Source organism: Centruroides sculpturatus, unplaced genomic scaffold (assembly GCF_000671375.1).
Source record: "Centruroides sculpturatus isolate CEXI.00-Female unplaced genomic scaffold, Cexi_2.0 scaffold1245, whole genome shotgun sequence".
NCBI classification, from domain to species: Eukaryota; Metazoa; Arthropoda; class Arachnida; order Scorpiones; family Buthidae; genus Centruroides; species Centruroides sculpturatus.
Window position 1 is genome coordinate 165564 of NW_019385666.1, and position 24955 is coordinate 190518.

The 24955-nt window shown below is 26.0% G+C and overlaps 1 long non-coding RNA gene across 5 annotated transcripts in view; it reads right to left on the bottom strand.

Annotated features, from left to right (window-relative positions):
- Positions 1 to 276: 276 nt before the first annotated feature.
- Positions 277 to 24955, bottom strand: part of LOC111641029 — a 51609-nt gene continuing 26930 nt past the window's right edge. For 4 of the 5 annotated variants that reach the window (XR_002759347.1, XR_002759349.1, XR_002759345.1 and 1 more), the window contains 4 exons: positions 22796 to 22893; positions 20150 to 20247; positions 2681 to 2773; positions 277 to 748 (listed from right to left, as the gene is read on the bottom strand). This is a non-coding gene — a long non-coding RNA (uncharacterized LOC111641029). The remainder of the gene's footprint in view (positions 749 to 2680; positions 2774 to 20149; positions 20248 to 22795; positions 22894 to 24955) is intronic. The other variant, XR_002759348.1, reaches the window with a different exon arrangement.

Below are 24955 nucleotides of genomic sequence, written 5' to 3' on the forward strand. Positions count from 1 at the left end.
ACATTGGACTGGATTTTAAAGGTACTTGTGGTGTTATAGTGAAAATCAACTTGTTACATATTTGAAAATTTATATAAATGTTAAAATTCATAAAATCTTTATTAGACTAAGTCATTAATTTTATTTATTCTTTCAATAAGCATAAAATGAAATACAAACATAAATAATTATTAAAAAATTAGAAAAGGATTTGATACAAATGAGAAGAATTAGCCAATACCTGACCTAGCAGTGAAATAATTATTAAGTGNAGCAATTCAATTTGTACACCAAAAATAATTTTATAAAGAAGCACAAAATCTAATTAATATTCCAAAAAGAAGAAAAAAAAATCAATTTTGTTTAATGAAAGACTATCGATTACACGAACATTATATTGTATAATATATTTTAAGAGTGCAATTCTTGAGAAGATAACAACAAAGCTATTAAGCACCCACCCCTTAACATTCAATGTTTTGATAAGAATACTTCATTCATGTTTAGAATATTCATCTTTGCCACTAAGAAGACTGTAATGAGTTATCTAATTATATATCTTGTTATTAAAGGGTATGAGACAAAATTCTTTCAAAATGTTTAATGGATGTCATTGCTTTCAATTTATCATCTTGGATGATTAAATATTACTCTTCTTCTTTTTTCACTTATCTCCTTATTAATAATCATAAAATATTTGGGTGTAATCTTGGTTTGGAATTATAATAATCTATCCTCCTCCTCCTCTTCTTCTTTTTTTTTTTTCTTTCTTAATTAGAATCAGAAAATTTAATTAAAAAAAATTAATTTATAATATTGAATAAAAATTATATTTTTTATAACTTAAATTTATAATTTTTTAATTTGTAATATTGGGAAAATATATTATAAATTAAAAATATTACAAATTGATTCACAGCACATGCATACTAATTACAATAAATCTTGTAATTATAATAATAATAATACTAATATATATTATATTATGTACTGTACATAATATATAACTATATATGTTATAGTATATGTACTAATTATGTATTAATTTACTATATATAAGTAATTTTACTTTAAAAAATTACAATTTCTCATATCCACATTGCAAAATTTATCCCTTGACAATGGATAGATCTATGAAACTCCCACGCTTCTTCTTATGTATAATTTATTTTTAATGATGCTAAAATTAAAATTGTGAAGTTTAAGTGTCTTAAATGCATTTAAGCGCCCTCAAAAATTAGACAAAACACAACACAAAGTTTTCTGTTGTCATCATCTAATTATAAGTACTAATCAATTATTCCTATTGACAATATGTGTTTAAACTCCTAGATCAATTAGTGTTTTTGGATTCACATTATTTGTTACACTTACTAATTAAAAGAAGACTGATCGTTGCGTGACTTAATACACTATATGCATAATTAATGAATTACTAAAATTGTTATTTAATACTTGACTTGCCGCCAAAGTTGTCAAATAATGATTAATTCTACGTTGTTAACAGCTCTTCTGTGTTAAATGTGTTCAAATGTTGATTTGGCTTCTAGCTTAATGTTTTATTATTTTAAAAATATATAATAAATAAATAAATATCTCGAGTTGATTAAATTCTTTCATGTTTAGAATTCATTAATCTAAATTTAGATTAATTAAATTTAAATCACTACTAAGAAGGTTGAAAGTAGGGTGAAGGATGATAGTAAGGGTTGGGATATTTTTATAAGATTTTATAGTGTTTGAAATGTTATAAATGAGAGGGGATTGATTTAAATTAAATTAAATTTATTTCCATTTTTAAAATGGAAACTTAAGAGCATTTAAGTAAGAATTAATCATAGTTAGATTGTTTATGGATGTAGAAAACCATTTATGTAATGTGTGTTTTAGCTTCAAACACATTTACTGTATGCTTCAAAATATATTAGATAAAATATTGAAAAAAAATATCAGAATTGATTACTTCAACATTACATTCTTCCATATTTAAAATTAATAAACATAAATATAATTAAATCTAAGTCCATACTCTTAAGAAGAGAAAAAATCTGCAGTTTTTTTTTGTGTTTAAAATCTTATTAACAAAATACAAGATTTAAAATAGATAAAAACTACTCTCCATTTTTAAAAACGGAAGCATTTGAAGTATATAGATAGGCATTGAAGTAGGGATTAATCATAGAAGGATGCAGAAACCATTTAAAGAATGAAGCTCTTCAACTTCAAACACATTTCTACTTCAAAATATAGTAGATAGAATCTTACAGCGATTAGTAAAGATAAGAAGAAGTGTATAGAAACTAAGTACAATTCTCAATTAACGTGACAAATGCCATAGGATAGGGAAGAAAAAAAAAATTAACAATTTTAAAATTAAAATGCAATTTAAAGTTAATGACTTTTGACGGGTTTAAACAAAGAAAGAAGTGTATATGTATATATATATAAAGATAAGATTGAAAGGTAGATAAAATTATTTACAGTATTTGAAAAATAACTTGCATGTACTAACTTATATACAAAGATTGACATTGTACAAGTAGGGGATTTCCCTAATGTTTGTCACAAACAAAGAATCGATTGCATTAATGTTTAAACTGGTTTTTTGATTACTTAAAGAATAAAACTTCCCATTCTATAATTATGCTTAGTCAAATAGAAAAGTAGGAATTTGATTTTTTTATTTTTTCTTTGAACTTACCCCCTTCGTCTTCTTCCTATCAGCTTGTCCTTTATTGTAGCCATTTACTAAATTCAAGATCTTATCTCCTTTGATTTGTTGAAAATTTTCCTTCTAGAATAATTGTCAAGAATAATTTATAAAAGAATAATTTTATTACAGGAAAATAATTTTTTTAAATTATGTTTTCCTGTAGAATATAATTTAAATTCATTTGGTTTATAAATTCATTGAAAGAATTTTTAACAATTACTATCATTATTATTATTATTATATGTAATATTTAATTTATTATTTATATCTAATTAGATGATAAATTAATTTATATTTATCCTGTAATTTGTATTGTTTTTATTAAAATGTTCTATTAATTTAATTCTTTTTTTTTAGTACACATTTATATAAACATATGAAAATTTATTTATTAAAATTAGAAGTAATTTTTAAAAAAATTCTAGTAAAATAATCTCTAATTAATTTTAATAATTTTTAATATTCCAACATTGTAACTTTTAATTACTTCTAATAAAGCAGCAATTAATAAATTCAATAAAATAACTCCAATAAGTTCTAAAAAAATTGCAGTAATGCTAAAAATTTACAATAAATTTCAACATAGTAAATTGCAATATGATAACTTTTAATTAATTCCAATTAAGTACTTGCAAAAGTAATTTTACAAATTTACTAAAAAATAAAATAAACATAACTTTTAACTTCTTAACATTATAATAAATTCATATGTGATGAATATCATATTCTTTTACATTTTGAATAATTTATTTTTAGTTATGTAAATATCAAGGAAAAATATCTTAAATAAAAAGAAAAACAATCTCATCAACATAAAATTCTTTTATATACAATGACAAGAACATGCTTAAAATAATTATTATTTAAACGTTATGTTTACTGCTTTTACACCATTTGCATTGATAGAAAATTATATAGAAATTAAAGTTATAATGTATAAAATTATCAAACCTCGATATAGAGACACCCTCATAAAACGCCAACGAATCTATCTCCTTGTTAAATATTACGTAAAGAATTAACTAAACGTACGATTTTATATTGCAAAGTGAATTGTTATCATCGTAAATCACGTAACTTTCAAACATTAAAACTTTAAACTTGTTTATAGACGTCACCTTTTTATATAATTCTTATTGTTCTGGACTCTTTGATTTAGGAAACTGAACAGTGGTGTCGTTATATCGAGGTATAACTATATTTTATAATGTAAATGACATAGAAATCATCAACTTCTTTGATTCGAAATTTTCGAAAAATGCTATTATTATTTATAGATCATTTATTTTCCGGAAGTGTAAAGTTAATTTTTCTCTTAAAAAATAAAAATAAAAAAAATTCTTGGTATGTCTGTTATCGAATAACAACATAACAAGATCTAATGGAGAAGGTTGACGTTCTCCGAAGCTTATCTATAAGAATTAATTTGTGGATATCGAGCAGGTGCTCATCAACGAACTCGTTTCAAACGACTTTTTATAATATAATAATTTCATTTTGACCCGTTACACAACACTTAACTGAGAATAATTTCTTTTTTTTTATTTCCTTTTTTACTCGGGTTAAATTTCCGTCACTAAGTGTTTCGTTCTTCCATTAATAAATTTCAAAATAAATTGATAAGGTAACAATTTGTAAAATGATTGCATGAAGATGTTGCATTTTTCTCCTTTATATTAACTTGTTGCAAGACGATTCTTTTCTTAAGTTAGAAAAATGGAATTTCTCTCCTTAAAAAGATAGCTGAAAGAAGATATTTTTTTTTTCTTAGTGTGAGTTAAGGTTGTTGAAAGCCAATTCCTCTTGTAAAGATTGCCGCAAGAAGAGAAGCTTCATTTTTCTAATTTAAATTGTTGTAAGCAGATTCAATTTTTTTTAAAAATAATTTATGAAAAATGCTTGCAGTTATTAACTTAAACTAATTCTGTTCTAAGTCAACATTAGATGAGTTAATAATAATGGTAAAAATCTAGAATAATTGAGTTAAATTGACAGAAAACAAAGAAGTTTTAAAGTATTTTAAAAACTGGTTTTTTAAAATACTTTAAAATGAAGAAAATAATAAAAATTTATTAATTTAAATATTAAAATAAATTTTTTTTACAAAATCAAAGAAATATTGTAATAGATTCTAGATAAGATTTAATCTAAGAAAAAGAAGAAATATGAAAAATTCGAATGATAAAATAAGAGCAAAATGCCTGTTAAATAGCGTAGAAGAAGTATTACATCTCGGTGGGGTTCTTACTCATTTCTCTGTCATCCATTCAGAAGCGATAAGATCACAAAATTGAAGAGGACCGGGATGTATTTCAGCTATTTCAATCATCGCCTTTCTACTACTAACCACTTGTTGATTTATTTAAATTGAAAACTGAGGGGAGGAGAAGCACGGAGGTCGATTGGGAACTTACTTCCGCTTGTGTATAGAGAAGGACGGTTGAGAGTCTGTTATGGATGACACGCAGCCATTAATTAAATGGTTCTCTTGTTTGTTTTTGACCTCTGAAGAGTTATGATGCATCGGCCGTCATGCAAGAGGACCGGGCCTGCTCGTTAGTCTGAATGAAGAGACTGGATGACAGCTGTCGTTGTTATAATGAGTTAGATGGGAAAACACCTGTTGGATGGATCTGTCAACTATCCCCCTCCATTTCTTTTAAACAATATCGTTAGGGGTTCATTTTTTTGTGGTTTCTGACCTTCGATAGGTGCTAATATAGATGAGTTTTGTAGCACAGAAATTCTAGTAAATATCACTCTAATTAAAGTGAAGATATATGTTCTTCAACAGCTTCATAAATCTTTGTGCTACATTATGTTTTTTTTTTTTACCTGCCTTCCTACAGTAATTCACTTGCATAAGTAAGTCTACCTTGCAAATTCTGGTTTGCTTAAAATATATAAAATAAAACCATACAATATATTCCAGTCTGTATAACACAGGTAAGATTTCATTACGTATATATATAGCACATACCTTAGGTTACCTAATATATATTCGAATTTAAATAACATATATTCTACTCTAAATAAAATAGCCTTTATTACAGACTATATAATACATAATAAAGGATTCACCCATAATATGTATTAAGTATTACGGATGAATATTTTAGAGTATACATATTGTAAACTGCATAATTCGTATTATAGACTAGACTGCATAAGATATATTATAGTAACTTTACATAATATATTTATTATGCAGACTTATGTATGAATCGTTGAGATATATAAGTGTAAAATCATTAAATTTCTTAAAATTCACTCGTAGACTTAAACAAAAGTATTACTTTTTTACAATGGATAACTTACATCAAATATCTTCAAAGCTATTTTATTTTCTACTTGCGTGTGGTCCAAGCAATCAAGTAAGCATATATATTACAGAAAAAATTCTAAAATATCTAAAAATATCTTGTTTTATATGAAAATATATTTAATCTGTGAAAGGTTTAACTGTCAGTCAGAAAGTGTGATTAATTGTGAAAACTTAAATCTGACAAGAGAAGAAGGGGGATCGTATGTTAATGATACTAAAATCTTGCATCATTACCACAACAAACACAGCGACTTTTGATCAAATTCGAGATAAAACATGAGCTTAAAGTGTGCATATCGTGACATTTTGTCATCTTCCAAAATTTAGAGTTTATATATCACAGCGGGTTACTTAAAATCTAAGTGAATTTTTAAGTTATAAATCAAATAAAAATCATCTTAAAAGTGATTTGTAATTTTTACAAAATACCTTCACGTTATGTGTGGGAGTTTGATACTTTACAAATTTCAAATGTTTGACGTAAATGTTCACCTTTGACCTCTTTTCTTAAGAATTATTTGAATTTGTGATTGTCTATTTAATCTTTGATAAGCCTTAAATAGGCCTATATTCATAATAAGTTTAATAGTCATATTTAAGGCATGGGGGTAATAATTTTTAAGTTTATGCGGTTTTCTTATTAATTATTATCAAGAATTTTGTTAATATAATCAAAAAATAAAGTCCCAAATACCTAAAATGATTTATGATATTATTATTGCCGAACACGTTTACTACAAGTCAACTTTTAAGAGTTAATTATAAAAGTGTTATTGTCTAGATTCTAGTTGTCTGTTTGCAAAGATAAGCTTTGATAAATTATTAAGAACTAGTTTATTAATTAGTATAATATGCTTATTTATGTACAGGTACAGTACGTCTACAGAATCATAAAACTAAAACTTCGTAGAAACTAAAAGATCTATATGAATCGTCCATGTAATTTATAGGTTATCTTTTATTTTATAGCTTTAATATAGAAGAAAATTCGAAATATTTCTTAATATTCAGGCATTATTAATTTAAATATAAGACTCAAACTGTACAAAAGATAAATATAATAAATTAAGGTATAAATATACAATAAATTAAAGCTTAAGTGAGCTCAAATTCTACATACAAATAAATATAAATGCAATAAAATAAACTGATATAAATTCAAGTTATGTTAATTTGTTAATTAATTTAATTTCTTACATAAATTCATAACTCCTTTTCTGTTTTTTGAGGTTGTTATCAGTTTATGAAAATTAGAAACTGGCGTGACATCTTGTCTTGTAAATCAACTTTTAAAATAATAAATATTTATTATTTTAACAGAAAAAAAACATTTTTACACGATATTAAAATATGTATGCTTAAATTTTTAAATAATTTTAATTAATAAATCAAATAAACACGATATTAATTTGTAAATTAATTTTTTATATATAAAAAAAAAGAGTTGATAAAAGATAGTTTAAAAAAAAAGTAAATGAAATTTAGTAGAACTATTTACAAATTGCTGATAAGTTCAACAAAGAAAGCATAAATCTGTAAATTCCTTTACAGAAAATAACATGAAAGGATCATTAGTAAGCTTATTAAACTAAGAAAATTGTTAAGAAATATAATAAAATATAAAGATAGAATAGTTTAAAGTAAAGACTATTATCTCAGCAATACTATTTATCTTACTTGTTTAGAATTTAAATGAATTGAGGCAGGGCTACACGGTTATGTAGTTTGAGATTGTACACCTAGATTTGCCTCTTCCTCCATTAAGAGCAGAGGTCGGAACTGGTTCCAAATTAAACAATTAATTTAGAACCAGTTCTGATGATAATTTTACATTAACTTTACTGTGCCATAAGCCGCAACATTTGGGACATATCGTGTTTTGATTTCAATTCAGATACCAAGCAATTGCTTCTTTTATTACCTTCACATTAAAAACTCTTGTTTGTATCTTTCTAACTCGTAAAAATTACAAATTAATACTTTTATTATTATTATTATTCTAGTACAAATTTATTTATTAAAAATGTATTTATAAAAAATTTATATGGTAATTAATTAAAGAATAAATCTTTCAGGTAGAAATCTTGCGTGAAATTTGCCATATTCTTCTCTTATTTCTAATCCGATAAACCTTAATAACTCTTGCGAAAATCTTTTAATTACCATATTTTATTAATTTTTAAATTAAAAAAATAAGATTTTTAATATAAATTTATACGCCAAAAATCTCTATAAATTATTAAAAAAATAAATAAAATGTAATTAGTTCAATATAAAAATTCAATATTCGATCATCATCATCTTATTGACACGAAGTAAGCAATCAGATAAATAAATCACAAACGTTTGGACAGACACATATGAATGAAACTAATTTCTTTTCCATTAAAGACCTCTTATAAATTCTCATCAAAAGTATCTGCGGGCGTTACTATCTTAAGCAGTTCACTTTTAATGACTTTCATAAAATTGCAATAAACATTGTTAATGTAGTCATTATTATTCGACAGAGGAGGTATCCATATCGGACTTCAAGTCGATCTCGATAGAAGCACTGGGTTTAATCATTCTTCGCCTCTAATTGGCTGGCAACACGTATGATCGATGAAGGATACCCCCGAAACAAAGTGAGATTTTACAGATTACTCCCCTTTGCTTTCTTGATTCAAATATTTAATTACTAGACCAAAATCTTTTCATATCTTCTACATCTTCCCACAGTCTTTTTTGTGCGAAAAAAAAATACACGGAAAAAATATTTTTTTTTTCTATAAAATTTCGATGGTTGATAATGTAGACAGATTTATTTTTAAATAATTTAATGAATGCTGATGATAATTTATCGTATTGATACATATTGACTTAATTCCTTTTTTTTATCCTTCTGACGGTTCTCGTTAATTTTCGTCGGCAAAATTTCCCGTTTTAAAGGATTTTTATCGACGAATGTCTTAATATATTGACTATAATTAATAGTCTCTTGAATATTTATCATCTAGAATAATCTCTTAATGATTCGAAGATGAAACGACTGTAAATTACATTAAATTTTATTTTATTTATTTTTTATGTAATTTTTATATGTTTATAATATGTATATATATAATGGAGATAATTTGCAAATTTAACTATAATTTGTTTCCTGGAAGAGAAAAAAAACAAATAAATAAAATTAATGGTCTATAAATATAAAAACCTGCCTGAAAACCCTGAAGTCCCGCGTATTGCAAAGTCATTTTAAACCATTTCCATCTTAAAAATTATATTTAAAATTCAAAAATATGCCTTAAAACAATGTTGTTTTAACGTTTAAGATAATTCAGAAGTGTCGATAAACAATAAATTTAAAAAAGATAAAAATTGATCTTAATCCTGATCGGAATATATATTCAGTTGGGGTTTTCAACCGATCACTAATACAAGACACTTAGTTGACTAACGACCAGTCCCCAACCATATTATCATTTATATTGCTTTATTAGTGTACAATCATTCAACATGGGAAAATTAATTTATTTAGGACAGACTGACAGAATATATTCAACAGCCCATTATCGTCAACATAAATGGTCATCGAACTTCATCCATATTGAATTCTAGAAAAAGAAACATTATTTTTTTTAAAAATGTTTTTAAAAAGTTTTATAGATTGGTGATGGCCTCCTATACAAAAGAAGAGCATCCGGAATTTGTGGGTTTGCTATCAAAGTAGGGGATCTTTTCCCATTCTAGGTGAAGTGACTAGGGGCCCTTTCACTTAATCCTAACCCCTAATTTCTTCATAGTCGTATTAATTAATTTCCTTGTAATGAGGATCTCTTATTATCTACATTTGTAATCTGGGAGGCTGTCTATGTTTACACACGTTTCCCGCCTCTATGAGGGAACGAGACTTCAGAGCCTATTTATCTATCATTTACTAGTAGAACTATTTACAAATTGCTGATAAGTTCAACAAAGAAAGCATAAATCTGTAAATTCCTTTACAGAAAATAACATGAAAGGATCATTAGTAAGCTTATTAAACTAAGAAAATTGTTAAGAAATATAATAAAATATAAAGATAGAATAGTTTAAAGTAAAGACTATTATCTCAGCAATACTATTTATCTTACTTGTTTAGAATTTAAATGAATTGAGGCAGGGCTACACGGTTATGTAGTTTGAGATTGTACACCTAGATTTGCCTCTTCCTCCATTAAGAGCAGAGGTCGGAACTGGTTCCAAATTAAACAATTAATTTAGAACCAGTTCTGATGATAATTTTACATTAACTTTACTGTGCCATAAGCCGCAACATTTGGGACATATCGTGTTTTGATTTCAATTCAGATACCAAGCAATTGCTTCTTTTATTACCTTCACATTAAAAACTCTTGTTTGTATCTTTCTAACTCGTAAAAATTACAAATTAATACTTTTATTATTATTATTCTAGTAAAAATTTATTTTTTAAAAATGTATTTTAAAAAATTTATACGGTAATTAATTAAAGAATAAATCTTTCAGATAGAAATCTTGCGTGAAATTTGCCATATTCTTCTCTTATTTCTAATCCGATAAACCTTAATAACTCTTGCGAAAATCTTTTAATTACCATATTTTATTAATTTTTAAATTAAAAAAATAAGATTTTTAATATAAATTTATACGCCAAAAATCTCTATAAATTATTAAAAAAATAAATAAAATGTAATTAGTTCAATATAAAAATTCAATATTCGATCATCATCATCTTATTGACACGAAGTAAGCAATCAGATAAATAAATCACAAACGTTTGGACAGACACATATGAATGAAACTAATTTCTTTTCCATTAAAGACCTCTTATAAATTCTCATCAAAAGTATCTGCGGGCGTTACTATCTTAAGCAGTTCACTTTTAATGACTTTCATAAAATTGCAATAAACATTGTTAATGTAGTCATTATTATTCGACAGAGGAGGTATCCATATCGGACTTCAAGTCGATCTCGATAGAAGCACTGGGTTTAATCATTCTTCGCCTCTAATTGGCTGGCAACACGTATGATCGATGAAGGATACCCCCGAAACAAAGTGAGATTTTACAGATTACTCCCCTTTGCTTTCTTGATTCAAATATTTAATTACTAGACCAAAATCTTTTCATATCTTCTACATCTTCCCACAGTCTTTTTTGTGCGAAAAAAAAATACACGGAAAAAATATTTTTTTTTTCTATAAAATTTCGATGGTTGATAATGTAGACAGATTTATTTTTAAATAATTTAATGAATGCTGATGATAATTTATCGTATTGATACATATTGACTTAATTCCTTTTTTTTATCCTTCTGACGGTTCTCGTTAATTTTCGTCGGCAAAATTTCCCGTTTTAAAGGATTTTTATCGACGAATGTCTTAATATATTGACTATAATTAATAGTCTCTTGAATATTTATCATCTAGAATAATCTCTTAATGATTCGAAGATGAAACGACTGTAAATTACATTAAATTTTATTTTATTTATTTTTTATGTAATTTTTATATGTTTATAATATGTATATATATAATGGAGATAATTTGCAAATTTAACTATAATTTGTTTCCTGGAAGAGAAAAAAAACAAATAAATAAAATTAATGGTCTATAAATATAAAAACCTGCCTGAAAACCCTGAAGTCCCGCGTATTGCAAAGTCATTTTAAACCATTTCCATCTTAAAAATTATATTTAAAATTCAAAAATATGCCTTAAAACAATGTTGTTTTAACGTTTAAGATAATTCAGAAGTGTCGATAAACAATAAATTTAAAAAAGATAAAAATTGATCTTAATCCTGATCGGAATATATATTCAGTTGGGGTTTTCAACCGATCACTAATACAAGACACTTAGTTGACTAACGACCAGTCCCCAACCATATTATCATTTATATTGCTTTATTAGTGTACAATCATTCAACATGGGAAAATTAATTTATTTAGGACAGACTGACAGAATATATTCAACAGCCCATTATCGTCAACATAAATGGTCATCGAACTTCATCCATATTGAATTCTAGAAAAAGAAACATTATTTTTTTTAAAAATGTTTTTAAAAAGTTTTATAGATTGGTGATGGCCTCCTATACAAAAGAAGAGCATCCGGAATTTGTGGGTTTGCTATCAAAGTAGGGGATCTTTTCCCATTCTAGGTGAAGTGACTAGGGGCCCTTTCACTTAATCCTAACCCCTAATTTCTTCATAGTCGTATTAATTAATTTCCTTGTAATGAGGATCTCTTATTATCTACATTTGTAATCTGGGAGGCTGTCTATGTTTACACACGTTTCCCGCCTCTATGAGGGAACGAGACTTCAGAGCCTATTTATCTATCATTTACGGAAATGAAAACATTTTTATTCATAAAATTTATAATTTTTAACTTAAAAAAGTATTTTTAAATACAATAAATTAATTTAAGTAAGCGTATCAATAATACAGTATTTTACATATACAGTATTATACGTATGGACGAATAAAGTATAAGTTAAATTAATTGAAGATTACATTTAAACAAATATTTTTATTGTAATTTAATTCGTTTTATTAAGTTAATTCTTAAAAAATTTTTAAATATGTGCACCGTTTAGTGCTGCCCTCTAGCGACTGTACCCTTTTTTTGACACGTCTTCTAAATCGAAATTCTTGCAAATTAAGCTTCTAAATAGGAATTTTTTGTATTATTATTACAAATTCTACTTTCACTTAACTAGTTACTACACTACCAACAATATATTCTCGCGTACGCATTATTAGCCTATGGCACAACTTTTGATATCAAGTGCAACGGAGCGCAGTACACATTATCCGTAATGAAACAAAGAATTAATATAAAAAGAATAGATAATTAACTTCTCAACAAAAGATTTTTTTGAAAAGTTTTATAAAAATCTTGATTTTTATAAAAGTAACTAACGTATAATTATCTTATTAAAACTATTTGACATATTCGACATCTGGTTAGCGAAGAGATAATAACGAACCCGTCTACGTTTTTGATACCTCATTATCTAGTGTGAGAACCTCAGTAATTTGGGCATTGTCTAGCTCAGCACAGGAAGTACGGAGGAAAATAATACACATTGTACCTCCTCCACTTAAGTATAAAGGTCTACTTCGAGTATCGCCATTTGTTCACTTCTCAATCTCTTTATGTTACATAATTGATCATGTTCGAAGATAAGAACGTCGATACGAACAATGAAAAGAGATGCAATTTATCCATATTTAGCTTTATTCTTTAAAGAATTTAATAAAATTATATGCTCTAAATTGTTTTTTTTTTTTGGTTAATTAACAGGGTTTTTTTATAAGCTTTTTTATTTCTTCCAATGTNATTTATATGAAATTAAAGTGTAGAAAATAAAGCACGAAGGCGATAATTTATTTATAGTAAGCTAATTAACAGGATTAAAATATTCGAGGTTTAGATATAAAATATTAAGATCAAGGTATAAAATTTCCTTCCCATAAATTTACTCATACTATTATTTTAAATTAAGATTAATTATGTTTTAACGTATTCCACGAAAATTAAAAGTGATTTATCATTCATTAACATTAGTAATTTAATACATTCTTTCATTTTTTTCTTTTTTGTTCTTTATTACGGTATAACTACACAAAAGAATGAAAATAAGCGATAAATTACTTTAAGAAATGTCTAAAATAATAATAAAAATACTTTTTTGAAGAAAAAATATTTCAACAGATGGAGCCATGTTAGATCCCGTTTAGTAAAACGGGTTTCTTGCCTCCATTTTAATTTTTTTTTACTGAATTGCAACTGCTATTGTCTTATCAGTACATTACATCTAAAGTTCGTTAGACAGAATAAAACAGGCAGAACAAGTGAGTCCAATGAACAGCTATCCTAATGAAGCCTTCGCAGTGTTTAGACCCAGGTGGGCGCCGCTGCCCACAGTGCCAAGACACGACCTGTGAGATTGGTGCCATGCCCAGCACGTGTACACAGCTGTACTCTGACATAGTGACAGATTGCCCATTAAGAAAATAATTCCGTATGCTGTTCGTCCTTCTACCCTTTGACCGATTGTCTCAACTCTTCGCGTTTCTATTTCCTCACATGACGCATAGAAAGAAGAATCATTTGTGTTTAGAGCATTCGACCTTAACCAATTTTATAAATGTAATTTCTAAAAATCCGAGATAATACTAATGGGTACACTTTCTAATTTATTATAGCAACACGCTTCAATGAAAAGAATAAAATTAAAATTTCTTTCTTTTCCACGAAGATACACAAGCATATTATAACCAAATTAAACATTGACTAAACGCTTTAAAATTTTACAAAAATTTAATTAAACTCTATCAGAAAACTATAATGTATCTTTAAATTACTCAAAAACATTCATTTTCAAACTTCAAGTGAAGTATTTCCCAACCTTTAATCGTACAGATTATTTCACTACCGAGAAATGTAGTTCGCGATCTAATAGTTGGGAAACATAATCCGCATACAAGTTTTCAAACCGGGAAAACTACATATATCAAATTAATCCGCACGACAAACTTGACTTCTACATAACCAGAATAGTTGAATGAGGTAATCAAAGCAAGAAAGGTTGAGTAAATTACATCTGCCAAGAGTATATCACAAAACCGGAATGAAAACGTTAATGGATAATGCTATCTCATCAAATGCTTAACTTCTTTTAATCTACAATAAAGTACCGAAAGTAGAACCGAAACTGCAATATATTAACATACCGCCTTTACTGCACTACCGTCAACTGGCGCCAAATAAACAAAACAGACATATTCAAACCATTCATCAGCTGCACATTTCTACAACAATAGTGAAGTAGGAGTGGATAGCTGACATGATCATGACCCTACGTGGGTGGATATCCTGGTAATCCCATGTCGAATTCTTGCATACTAGCATTCTCTTATGCTTTCTAAATGATCATTCTTTAAATGTTTCCTCGTTGTATAATTTTTTATAATGGTGATATTATTCTCTTCCTTGTATTTCAATGCATCATCTACATCATTATGCAACGTAATTGAATCAATTAAATGCTTCTTAGAATTTCAAAAAAAACCCTAAAAAATTACAAAAATGATTGGTTCGAAAGTTAATTAATAACTTCATTTTGCTTTTTAATGCAAATTTAATTTAAAAAATAGAACTAAAGGAGGGCTTTCTTGATGATAAGCCCATTCAAAAGTTTATAATTAATAATTTTAATTCTAAAATTAATGTTTGGATTTATATAACGTAAGAAAATTAATTAATATTAAGGAATAAAGACAGGATAGACGTGTTAAATTAATGGATATTTTAAGTAGTTACGCTGCTAATTTATGCTGAATAAAGTTATATATAATTGGTAAAAAAATAGAGTTATGGCCCATTAAATTATTTCCTGTATAAAACTGCCCATTTGACATTTTTTAAACAATGATAATTGCTACATTTATGAAACATTTAAATGACACAATAAACAGAAAGATATGTAATTTTATTTCATGCATAAACCATTCATTAATCTTCATAAAAATCCCCATACAATAGCATTTTTCCAAGAAACATAGAACACCTTTAAGCTAAACATACTTTACAGGATAATACTTTTATTTAATAATATGCATATTAACTTGGTAAATTCATGATTAACTTCTTATTCATGCTCTCGATTCGTTAAAATAACACAAGTTAATGATACAATCACGAAATATATAGAAAAAAATTAATATATATATATATATATAAAAAATTCGCCATAATTCGCAGGTGAATAGCCTCTTCTCACAGTTATGCATCGATGAATAAACTTTATACTGTATACCTGTTATAATCAAATATTCATTACATATACAAATCTGAAAATAGTTCAGATACGATCAGCTATATTTCATTAAAAGGAGTAACGAATTATGTTACGTAAACATAATTTAGTTATCCTTAATCAGGTGTAACGCATCACCGATTAAAAAGCAGAATCGCAAGTTTTTCTTTAAGGATAAATTCGTATGTTCAATCAAATAAAAATGATAATTTCATGCATAAACCACACCCAAAAGAAGGGCAAAAACTAATTTTTCGTCATTTTACACGAAAAAGTTTTTCCCCTTATTCTTAATAATATTCTTATTTTCTTTTAATTGCTACCTCATTGTTATAAGTAGGCCTACAGAATGAGTTCAATCAAGATTTTAACGCATAAATCTGGTTATTGGAATTAATAACATAAATTTTATCCTCTTAAATCATTTAGTTTTCTGGCATTTATATTTAAATAAGTTCTTTAAAATTGTTTTCACCTTGTTACAAATTACAAAATTTTATATATAAGTGCATAACGTGTAAAGATTTGTAGGCTTATGCAATTTATAAAACAGCAAAATCGTATAGAAGTTATTATCTTAAGCATACTTTTGAATTATTAACATAATCTTAGACCATTACTCTAAATTTTTATGTGAATTCATTCCTACATTGCAAGTTAACAAGTCTGAATTCTATACGAATTCTTACACTGCTCTTAACAGATGAATTCCTGCACTGTTACTCAACAACCTGCCTGCAATACGAATTGTTATGCTGCTGCTTAATAGTCTAACTTCTATACGAATTCCTACAGTGCTGCTTAATAATATATGCCCCAGAGGAATTCCTTAACGATCTGAATCCTATAGGAATTCTTACAGCATGTTTTAAAAAGTTTTCTAGAATTCCATACTAATTCCTGCAATGTTATTCAGCAAACTCCTGTACTGTTAGTTAAATAATCGATCTATACGAATTTTACACCACTCTTTAACACTCTTAACAAAGTTCTATAGGGAATTCCTAAACTGCTGCTTAACAAGTAAATTCTACAGAGCTATTTAATAGAGCGAATTCTATTCAAATTACTTATATTCCAACTGAATAATGATGAATATTATACGTAAATTTCTTAATTTAGTTTTCTAGTTTCTCATTTAATATTTTAAAATTTAAATAAATACTGTAAATAAAAATTCCTGTTTATTTATGATAATTTTTAGCATTTGGCATTAACAAGAAAATGAAAATAAAATGAATAAAGTTGATTAATTCTTATCAAAATTGCATTTAATTGTGAAAGAGAAAGGGGGAAAGTAAAACAGTTAAGTAACTGACACAAATTTAAATAAAACAATTTTATTTCCGGAGAGTAATTACTTTTCTCTCCTTCCCCCTTCTCTCTCTTCTATTGTTTTCAATTAACATAACCTTAAAAAAAATAATAGATTTTCTTATATTAAATTTTAAATCGTAATTCTTCGACAATTGTAGAAAATTCGATCGTATTAAAATGGAATTTGCATTAAATAACACTAAACTAATAAAATTAAATAATTTAATTTATTAATTAGAGTCGTATCAAATAAATTTCTGCAAAATCCTATCAATTGTTGTTGTAGCCTAGTTTAAATATAGGATAAAATAATAAGAAGAAAAAATAGGAAATTTAAATGTAAGAATGCGTATCTCCAGTATAAGAATTCTTAAATTTAAATGAACTTTTGCAAGAAGTATTTCAAAATTAAAATCATTCGAGGCAAAGTTTTGCATTAAAACTGCTTCAAAATTTCTTTTAAAATTCAAAAATACAAGCAAACCTCTGCGCAACTGCCATTAACGGAAACATTTAAAAATGGCTGCCTTTAGAGGTGACCGTTGTTGGCAGGTGGTCGTTATTGGAGGTTCGAGTGTACTATTAAAATTTTTAATTCGGATATATAAATTCGGAAACTTGAATAAATGTAATAAAGAAACTTTACGTAATCCGTAAATTCCTAAATGTATTATCCCACGTAATTATTATGTAATTTATGATAGATCTAAATGCTTGTTCTCTAGCAAAGTATTTAAATTACATGCTCGAGATACGAAGAGCCCATTTACATGCCTACAACGATCTCCAAAAATTCCATTGATATCAATACAAAAATTCAATTGAATGGAACGATAACCAGTCAATAATTATGAAAGTAAAAAATACTAAAAGAGAATAAATAAACAAGTAAAACAAAAGAATTTTATCGTGCGAACGTCGCGCAAATACCTCTCGTACTGATAACACATCTCTTTATAACTTATTTCTATGCCGTTCATGCCCTATCAATAGATTCAACTTTAATATATTACCTTAGCTAACATGTCTAGACATAAAGATTAAGGTATCGATGATGACTTAGTTATACATCCATAAGGAGTAGGGGAAAGGGGAAAAAATAAATTTATAAGAAAATAAATGGAGAAAAACGAGCGCGCAACGTATACTAATATCACTTTTCGCATCGTAAATTCACTCACGATTACACAGAGAGAGACATACGCACGCACTATATGGGTTAATGGAAATTATTTTAGAAAGCGTGCTAATCTAGAAAATTGGGAGGGATCAGGGTTGTGATTAAAGGGCGCCACCGGAAATGGCAGCTGCCCCCGATGGGGTCCTTTTTATAAATACTTGTTTGGTAAAATTTGATATCCCCTTAGCTGGTTTTTGATGCGGTGGGCCAAATGTGTGTAATCCTCCATAACATTGTTCCAGTCGGATGGTCACGCGTACCACAAATCACGATTAGCCCCTGGCATGGAAACGATTTTCCCATTACTTATTCGAAGAATGGTTGTTAGTGCAATTGTGATACCAGAATTAAGTTAGTTTGTAGTAATAAGCACCTTATATAGGAAAAATATGCTTGGTTACTTGCAAAAAAAAAAAAAAAATACAAGGAGAGAGAATGCTGTTAGGGGGAGAGACGAAATTTGAGAAAATTTGTCATGTGCCCAGGATGAATTACAATAGTTCGTCTATAATAAAACAGTATTTTTTTTAAAAGAAAATGGATGACAAAAGTATTAAGTTACAATGTAATATCTTTAAATTAAATCTATATCTTCAACATCTAAAGGCTTATAATTATACAAGAGAACACTTCTAAATATAGTAATTACACTAAAGTATTAAATCAAAAAAAAAAAAAAATACAAGGAGAGAGAATGCTGTTAGGGGGAGAGACGAAATTTGAGAAAATTTGTCATGTGCCCAGGATGAATTACAATAGTTCGTCTATAATAAAACAGTATTTTTTTTAAAAGAAAATGGATGACAAAAGTATTAAGTTACAATGTAATATCTTTAAATTAAATCTATATCTTCAACATCTAAAGGCTTATAATTATACAAGAGAACACTTCTAAATATAGTAATTACACTAAAGTATTAAATCATACTTTAACATTAAATTATTTACTAATATTTAAGTTATAAATTTTTAAAGTAAATTTAATAATTAAACTAATTAACCTTATATCTTTCTTTAAAATAAACATTTAGTGATAATTTCTCATTAAAAATTTAACTATTATTTAATTAATTATGCTCTTAGAAGTGCCTAAAATAGCATTATACAAGCGTAAATTGCATAGACTCAAGCGCTAGGTCTATAAAACTGCATTAAGCATTGCATAATTTAATAAATTGTAAAATACCTAACATAATTAAAGTACTAAAAATAATCATTTAATGCACATAAATTTAAAAAATATACATAAAAAATCTTTATATAAATTAAGCATTATGTAAACGTTACAAAAACTGATTTAAAATTTAAAAAAAATTAAATTAAATATAAATATAGATCCTATAGACTTGTACTTAATATATATATATAAATTGATAAATTATTCTTTAATCTACAAAATAATTTCAAGCATAAAATAATAACAAAAAAGTTAATTTATAAGGCTTTAATATTCTATACACAATTAACAGGAAAAATAGAATAATATAATAAGTATTATTCTATAAAAAAAAATAATAATAATTTTAATAAGAGTCGGAAATGATGATAGATAAATATTTCCTTCTTTATCTTTTTATATGAATAAAAAAAATATATAACTTCTTTTTGATTATTGTATCACGCCTCCGATTAACGATTAAGTTCAGTTGCACAATACACGAAAACCTGTTTCATCCGCTTCCATCAAATTTCAACTAAATTACTTCGCCTGAATTTTATTATTATTTTTTAAATATAAAAATAAAAAAAAATACAATTTACATAGTTTCCATTTAAAAAAAAAATTGCATATTTTATACTAACCTAGGATTCAACAATTAAACGTAAATGAAATTGGGAAGGGGTGAGATTTCCAGGTTTCGTGGTAGCCTATTTTTTTCACAGGGTCCTGGAGAGTAACTCTGAAAAATTTGGTGGTGATCGGTCAAAAGTTTAGAAGTGTATCATGTAAGGACAGACAGATAAACATTCTGTTATATATAGTCAATATAGGTTATTATATTTAAGTAATATGTCGTTTTAATTAAAATTAAACTAAATTATTTAGTCGAATTTTTATTTTAGAAAGTAGTAAAAATAAAAAATTCAATTTATATTTCTTATTTTATAAAAATCATGTATAATCGAACCTCTTATAACGGCACTTTTCAAACTTTTTTCACAAAACTGCATAAGAAAAACCTTTTAACAACGGCCATCTTTGAACAACAGCCATGTTTTATGTTCGCTCAATGGCCGTTGTTTAGAAGTTTGATTGTATTTTACTTATATTTAGCATATTTTAGAGGGGAGAAAAAATTCATACGTCCTTTAAAATAAATTTATAAAATTATTTTTAATATAATTAAGGAAAATTTTAAATTTATTTTGAAACAATTAAAATATAAATTGATTTTTTAAAATAGAAATTAATCAAATTTTCTGTGATAATTGCACTGTGTTAATGAGAGTTTTAGCGATTCTTTAAAATTTCAATTAAATTTCTTTCTCTGACTTTTCTTCATAAATGAAAACAAAAATACAATTGATATATTTTCATATAAAAAAATTTAAATTTAATATACTGAGGGCATTTTTAGAAAAATTCGATTATATTTTTAATTGAGTCTTTTAAATTAATTTTTTTTTAATAAAATTAAGAATAAAATTAAAATTATTTTAAAATAAATCAAATATAAATTAAATTTTTTAAAATAATTTTTTATAAAATTATTTACGTTATTAATCGAAATTTTAAGGAAAATGTAAGTATATTAATGAGACTTTGTATATATTTAAAAATATTATAAAAATTACAAATGATGCCACTAAATTTTTTTAAAGTCTAGAAAACATTTTAGTGCATCTAACTTCAATAACAACATTAAATTAACCTCTTTCTCTATATGGTTTATACGCGCATAGCATTGTTTTTTGGCCATTCCTCTTTGAGTCTATAAAGTTAATGACCATTTGATTTTAACTTTATCCATTAAAGAAGAGAAAAACGGGTCTAACTCTTTAAAAAATTTTTATATAAATTCAAATTTCTGACATCATTTCTCATTCTTTTTTCTTTTTTAATTTGCATCCACTATCTATGGATACGTAACGTTATACTGACGTTAAAGCGATTTAGATTGTTACAGATCAAGTTGAAACAATTTAATTTCGACCCTCTATAAAGGAACTCCTCACCCCTCTACGCTTGTCGATCTATATTAAAAAATCGTGTGAATGGATAATTGAACTTTTAATCAAAGAAAATTATATTAATAAATAAAAAAATATACAAATTTTTGATTGAATTTTCATGCTAATCATCGCATTTCAATACGTTTAAAGGCTGTAGGAGAATATAAGAAGTCCAACGAACTTGAAATTACCGGACGCGTAGCTACTAAATAATTTGTTATGGGAGTCTTTCTTATTATTGTTCTTCTTTGCTGATCTGCAAGTATAATTTTGCACGGAAATTATCAATTATTTCCACTTTACAGTTTCTTGAGCAGCACCGAATAGCTGTCATCGCAACTATCTTGGGGAGACATGAGAATGCCTGCAGCATTTCCTCATCAGAAAGTGACGTCGAAACTATTAGATTTAATTCCTTTTGATCACATGTCAGACAAAATATCAGTGTACAAAACTCTGTGCGTGAAAGGAATTTTTTATCACGTGCTTTTTCAAATTCTGCAACGGAAATGTTCGGAATCTTTACAAAGTCGTCAATATTACAACTTATTAATTTATAATTAGCTTAGTTTTTGCTGAGACTTTTTTAGATTTATTTAAAGGCAATCTTTATTAAATAATTTATAACTGAGACTTTATTAAGTTTATATAAAGCCTTAAACTCTTACTGAGTGATTTATAATTGGCTTAGCCTTTCATAAGTTTAAATAAAGATTTGAAAATTTAATCGATTTAATTTTTATTAAATTTAAGCATAAATCCTTTTTGTGGTTAAATAATAATGCGGATAACTCCTTCAATTTCTTCATTAAATCTTATTTTAACATATAAAAAATTTTTATATAAAATAAATTTTGTAAATTAAATAATATCGTAATTTATTACATCCTGATATAATTTCAAATACACATTTTTCATTCGTAAACTTGACAAAAATTAAGCGTACGTTTGCATGTCTGTAGTAAGAAAATAAAGAAAAAAAACTACCCCTCAAGAAAAAGAAATCAAATATTTTAAGAAGTATTACACTTATTAAAAGTTTATTTGAATTGTATAAATAGAAAAAATAAAAGCTTAAAAGAGGATTATGTACATAACATACAGTACCGTATAGTAAACGTGTATGTTTCTAATTTTACTTCATTAAATAATAATTTATACTTAATAGATTTATCTGTGCCATTTTTTAACAGAATAAAAAGAAATATATATGTACATATATAAAATAAAAATGTCGAAATGTATCTATAACGTATTTAAAAGTTAATGACCTACCTACTCTTACCTATAATCCAAATTATTGTTTCGGCAAATCTCGAAAATGGAACATTTAAAAAATAATAATTACAACTAAAATATTTGCCTGAAGAAATCTGAAAAGGAAAAAAAAAAGTTAATGGATTTATATATATATGGGTGGTCCAAAAGTCAGTTAACCACTGTAAAGATTAAATTTCTGTTACTTTAAACATTACTATTCGTATTCACAAATATATTTAGAACTTTTAGACCAACCTGTTTATAAAATAGAAAATAATTTTAAAATTTAAATTCATAATGAAAAAAAAAGAAAATAAATATTAAAAATATTATTATATAATTTTTTTTCAACAAAGAATTAAAAATAATTATTATAATCACGTTTCTAATTTTATAATTAAGAAGGAAAGAACACTTTTGAGTAATTTTAGAAATCTTTTAAAAAGAAATTCCTTGATGCAGAACATTATTAATACGTGACATGAATTACATGTATATATCTAAATGCATTTAAATGATATTTAAAACATTCTCTGCTAATTTACCTGAACAATTTACAAGTAGAATATATTTTAACTCAAGGACGACTACCTCAAATAATTATTATTGACAAAATCGAGAATAAAAAAAAATTAAATTAAGTTTTCTACAACATTTATTATTATTATTATTATTTATTAAACGGGTAGACAAACTTACGCGTTTTTCGTTCGTTTAAACACTTTTGATTTAATCAAACCTGCTTTCATATATCCGTTCAAGAGACAATAAATGTACTGTATATACAGAATGTTTATATTTTAAATAAAAAAATAATGAAAAAAGTACGTTTGTCTGTCTGTATTTTGAAAAAAAAGTAACAAATTGTTGTTACAGATTTTTTAAGGACGTATAAATGTAATATTTATTGGTTTAATTTAATAATTTAGTAAATAAATATACGTATGTATGTCTGTTTGTAAAAACATACATAATTTTTGTTCGTTTACTGAGCAGTTAATGAAAAAAAAAAAAACCTATACATTTGTCTACCTGTTTGACAGTTTAGACAGATTAAAAAATACTCTTCATTTATTAATTTAACAAATATCAAGTGTGCGTTTGTATGTCTGTTTGTTCATAAAGACAATTATTATTTTAATTAAGCGAACACAAAAAATTGAAACGTCTATTTGTAAAAAATCATTCAACTTTTGTTCCTTTAAATGAACTAACAAAAAAAAATTACACGTGTTACCTGTCGGGGGGACTTTTCATTCATTAATGTAGCAATTTAACAAAAATTAAACGTACGTTTCCACTCTATACACTATTAAATTATTTAAAATTAATATTAATTACGGTCGAACCTTCAATAACGGCCACCTCTAAACACGGCCATTTTCAGAAGCTTTTAAAACAAAAATGCACACAAAATAACCTCCAAAGAACGGTCATTTTTTTATGCTCCCGTCAGAGGTTTAATTGTATTTCTTTTTTTTAACAGTAACAAAGTAAATTTCCTTATAAAATCGATAAAATTTTAAAGATAAAGCAAGTTGAATGCTGAATATCAATGAATTTTTAAGGAATTTATTGAATATATTTTTCTTCTTACTTGTTAGATTGGTTGATAACAAACGAACTGATCTAATTTACTTAAATTTGATTGATGACATTAAAAAATTTATAAATAATTTTTAATGTATCAAAAAACTATATGGGTCAATAGTGATGATAATCATATCATTAGTCACATTTATTGACAGTGCGAATGTATTATTAAATTTAGGAATCATAATCATAAATCCGCTAGATCTACACGCGATAAGATGATTCCATTCATTTAAATTTCATAAATTGAATTATAAGATTAGTTACTACTACACGTATGAATAAATAAATATCATTTAAAACAACATTTAATTCATATTTAAATTTTAATAATAAAGTATTACACTCAAACCTCCCAACAACGTCCACTTCTAAACGGCGGTCATTTTTTATACTCTTGTCAGTGTCCGTTATTCAAAGGTTTAAACGCATAAAATTAAATATAAATTATTTAAACAATAAATATTTAATAAATAAGCTATATAAATTAAGAAATTTTTTAAAAAATTCAAAAATCAAATAATTTTTTTATTGTGCTTCTAGGAAAAAATTCAATAAAATTGTCAATTATTAAAAAAAAAT